We start from the raw sequence: 5,148 nt of genomic DNA on the forward strand, positions 1-5,148 counted from the left end.
ATTTTGTGTTCAGTACGAACGTTTATGTCCTGTATAATTCATCAGTAGCTACCCATTCTGAAACAGATGATTGTAAAAGTAATGAACCTTGATTGAGTTATAATTAATGAATCAATAAACATTTTAGAGAGAATGGGTTTTCATTTAAAGTTAGTTCAATCTAATTACTGTGAGTTTCTGTGTCTGTGTGGGAAAGGACAGTTTCAGCTAAATGTATTCAAACAATGGACCTTTCTCGGACCCCTGATAAAACCCATGGTATGGTACATCGTGACCTTCAAGAGTCCAGATTTAATGAATAGGAAACTTGTTTCAGATCAGATTGGGAGACAGTGTGAAACCACTCCATTGTACTCATGTCTGAGATTCTGAGGACAGGTGACTGTTCGTGGAAGACATTATTAAGAACGAATTAAATGTACCTAGCAACAGCTAGGACCAATTATTATTTTACATGGTGGTGTGATGGCCATCCAGGGGTTAAAAGTAGGGATCTTGTCAGGTTTCAGTGTGCAGGAACACTAGAAGGCCTCAGGGGTAAAGGCTCAGATCATCAACCAAGTTCTCCACCTGATGAGGGATCCAGACTGGACAAAGAGGACCGTGACACTCTGAGACCAAGCTCGACCAGTCTCCAGAGCTGTAAAGTTATATTCCCCAAGTTTGTTAAGTATAATTTTACTTTCAATTATTAAGTACTATTTTACTCTCAATAAAAGTTCTGGACTTATTAATCAAGTATCCTGTTGCTTTAATTGGTTAAAGTCATACCCAAAGTGATTGTCTGCAATAGACTTTCCAGAATTAAAACATAAGTCTGCAAGGGTTGCGAATATTACAGCCCTGTTTAAAAAGAGCGATAAACCCAGGAACTACAGACCAATTAGTCTAATGTCGGTGGTGGGGAAACTTTTAGAGACAATTATCCAGGAGGAAATTAACTGTCACTTGGTAGAACATGGGCTAATAAATGACAGCCAGGACAGATTGGTTAACAGAAGATTGTGTCTGAAATAATTAATGAATTAATTTCTGTGATGAAGTTTCAGAGAGAGTTGACCAGTGCAGTGAGGTTAATGGTGCGTGTCTGGACATCAAAATTGTGTTTGAAAAGCTACCATAAACTAGACTTGGGGCAGCACAATGGCACAGTGGTTGGCACTGCAACCTCACAGCTCTCGCAACCCAGGTTCAGTTCTGGGTACTGCCTGTGCAGAGTTTGCAAGTTCTCCCTGTGACTGTGTGTGTTTCTGCTGGGTGCTCCGGTTTCCTCCCACAAGAAAAGACTGCAGGTTGATAGGTAATTTGGCTGTTGCAAATTTCCCCTAGTGTAGGTAAGAGAATGGTGGGGATGTGGTAGGGAATATGTGATTAATGTAGGATTAGTATAAATGGGTGGTTTATGGTCGGTACAGACTCGGTGAGCTGGAAGGGCCTGTTTCAGTACTGTATCTCTAAATAAATAAATCAGAAGGCTGAGGGAGTACACCTGGACAGTAAATCCGGAGTGGAGTCCTGGAGGCGGTTACCTGTTACTCAGTTTTCCAGCAACTCCAACAGCAGAGCTGTTACCAAAAAGTCCTGGTTTTTCCTTTCCTTTGGAAAATACTAGCAATGCTGAGAGGGGGTTGCTGATGCTCAGGGTCTCCATACTATTTGCCCAGGCCTGTGCCCTGAAGAGGAAACTCCAGCTTCGTGGTTAAACATTCGCACAACCCGGGAATAAACAATTACTGATTATAAGCTCTCATTCAATTGGTGCAGAGTATGAGCGCCAGGGGCTAATTCGGACAGTGGGAGAGCTCTTAGTGTCTCATTGGATAGCTACCATTCACTCCAAGCTGGGCAGCCCTCAGTCAGTTAGGTGCTGTGAAGTCACGACCTGCTTGCTTCAATGGTTGCTTGGAGCTGAGAGAGCCATCCCTCAACAGGCGGATTGATAATCTAAGCACCAAGAAAAACAAACTCAACAAAGAAGACACCAGTCCTTCGCATCACAAGCTGGAATCTAAGGACCATGTGTCCTGGCCTTACCGACAACTTTCTGCAGGTTGATGACACACACAAGCCAGCTGTGATCGACAAGGAACTCACAAGACTCAATGTGGACATTGCTGTGCTGCAAGAAACTAGACTCGTTCAAAGTGGATCCCTCAAAGAGAAACACTACACCTTCTTCTGGCAGGGGAAAGCCCAAGAGGCAACTCGTGAGCATGGAGTGGGTTTCACAGTAAAATACACTCTACTTGAGATGAGTGAACCACCCACAGTAGGCTCAGAGAGACTTCTTACCCTTCACTGGTCAACAAGCGCGGGCCCAGTTAATCTCATGTGCATCTATGTCCCGACACTCACCTCCACCCCAGATGTCAAGGATCAATTCTATGTGACACTTGATACTGCCATCAGTAGAATTCCCAGCACTGAGGGTCTGTACCTTCTCGGAGACTTCAACACAAGCTTGGGTACTGACTACACAGCGTTGCCAATGTGCATAGGGCACCAGGGGATTGGCAAGATGAACGAAAATGTACAGAGGTTGCTGGAGCTCTGCTATCACCATGGATTCTGTGTGATGAACAGCTACTTCCAGGTCAAGCTGTGCTACAAGGTGTCCTGGAGACATCCGAGATCATGCCACTGGCACCAGCTAGACCTTATCTTCACCAGACATAACACCCTCAGCAGTGTCCTCATCACTCGCAGCTATCACAGCGCTGACTGTGACACTGACCACTCCCTGGTGTGTAACAAGGTCAGGCTTCAGCCAAGGAAGCTTCATCCATCCATGAAGAAAGGTCGTCTTCTGATCAACACTTGCCGAACCACTGATCCAGAAAGGACCCAGTAGTTCCTCAACATCCTCGATCAGGCTCTTTCAGACAACAATGCTCAAGGCCTCAGTGCAGTGTCAAAGTGGAATCATCTGCACACCACCATCTACAACTCTGCACTCACTGTGTATGGGAAAAGAGATGGGAGGAATGCTGACCGGTTTGAGGCTTATTGGACTGAATTGGAGTCAGTTACTGAAACTAAGAGGAGAGCCCACATGAACTACAAACAAGTCTCCAGCAAACAACATATAGATGCTCTCAGAGCTGCCAGAAACAAGTCTCTGCAGACTGCTCGGCACTGCACCAATCAATACTGGTTCAAACTCTGCTGCTGAATCCGGGGATGCTAGATGGATGTATGAAGGTATTAAGAAAGCAATGGGCCCAGTAGTAACTAAATCAGCACCTTTTGAAGACAAAGACAGGGACAATCATCACTGAACCTAACAAGCAGATGGAAAGGTGAGTGGAGCATTACCTTGAACTCTACATAACGGAGAACATTGTCATTGAAGTAGCTCTCAGTGCCATTCCAGACTTCCCTGTTATGGAAGAACTGGACAGTGAGCCCACCATAGTGCAGCTCAACAAGGGCTCAAAACATGCGTGATGCAAACATTGTCACCTTGTACAAAATTAAGGCGGATCGCAGTGACTGCAGCAATTATCGGAGCCAGCTACTCAGTTTCACTCACCTGCTCGATCCCTTTCCTCCTGCAGGTTCCTTTGCTTCATGTATCCATCCAATTTCCTTTTCAAATCATTGATTGTCTCTACTTCCACCACACTCGTGGATCAGGACATTACCACTCACAGCATAAAAAAATCCACCTCACCCAAGGATGGGAAATATTTATTTCTTCTATATTTAGCCTATTCTCTATCTCTACGAGAATAGAATGGCAGTCAACATGAAAGGGAACTCAAAAATCTTCGAGCAGTATATAAATAATAAGCAGGCAGTAAGCGGTGAGGTGGGCCCCATTAGGGACAAAGATGGTAATATATACTTAGAGCTGCAGGGCACTGTTAATCTAGTTAATGAGTACCTTGTATCAATGATCACTAAGGAAGTGGAATTTGACAAAATATCAGTAGAAGTGGAGAATGTAGAGGCAATGGAGAGGGTACAAATGGAGAGAGGGAGGTACTGAAAAGGCTGGTTATGCTTCAGAGAGATACATTACCTCGTCCGGATGGCTTTCATCCCAGATTGCGAAAGGAAATGTGGGTGCAGATAACAGAAAGGCTTTCTATAATCTTCCAATCTTCCCTGGATATGGGGGAGGTGTCAGAGGATTAAACAGTGGCAAATGTGACACCCTTAATCAAGAAAGGGTGTAAGGACAGACCGGCTAACTACAGGCCAGTTAGATTAACAACAGTGGTGGGTAAGGTTTTAGAAAGAACAATCAGGGAAAAAATGAACAGTCACTTGAAGAGGTTTGAGTTAATTAAGGAGAGTGAGCATGGATTTATAAATGGGAGTTCATGCTTGACTAATCTAACTGCATGTTTTGATGATCTAACAGAGAAGGTTTATGAAGGGCATGCAGTGGATGTTGTTCATGTGGATTTTAAGAAATGACACATAAAAGGGTGATTAACAACATTGAGGTTCATGGAATAGGAGGGTCAGTGTCCAATTGGATAGAAAATTGGCTTAAGGACAGAAAACAGCAAGTCGTAATAAATGGTTCATTCTCAGACTGGAAGGCTGTCGACAGTGCTGTTCCCCAAGGGTCACTGCTGGAACCACTGCTTTTTAATTGCCACAGATAAAAGACTTGGATCTTGGAATATAGAGTAGAATCTCAAAATATGCCGGGAACACCAAACTTGGAGAAGTGGCAAACAGTGAGGATGAAATGAACCACCTGCAACAAGACAGTGATAGGCTAGCAGAATGGGCAGACAGGTGCAGATGGATTTTAATAGTGACTAGTGTGAGGTGATGTATTTTAGCAGAAGGAATAGGGAGAGGCAATATATACTTAATGGCACAGTTCTAAAGAGTGTGCAGGAATAGAGGGACCTGTTCACTGTCACGTGAACAATTACTTCTTGTTGTGTGCTCTCAGCTTTGGAACCTTCACTGTACTGGAGTGAGGTGACATCTACTGGCAGGAAGCAAGAACTGCAATCAAGCAGCAGAAACTTCATATTCTGTCAGGGTGAAAGAAACATTGCAATGTGAGGAAATAGTGAATGGGTTTGATTGGGTTGATGGAGACATGATTCCACTTGTGGTGGAGTCCAAAGCAAAGGCCAGAAATATAAAATTGTCATTATTAAAAGATATGAGGAATTC

Source organism: Heterodontus francisci, unplaced genomic scaffold, assembly GCF_036365525.1.
Source record: "Heterodontus francisci isolate sHetFra1 unplaced genomic scaffold, sHetFra1.hap1 HAP1_SCAFFOLD_84, whole genome shotgun sequence".
NCBI lineage: Eukaryota > Metazoa > Chordata > Chondrichthyes > Heterodontiformes > Heterodontidae > Heterodontus > Heterodontus francisci.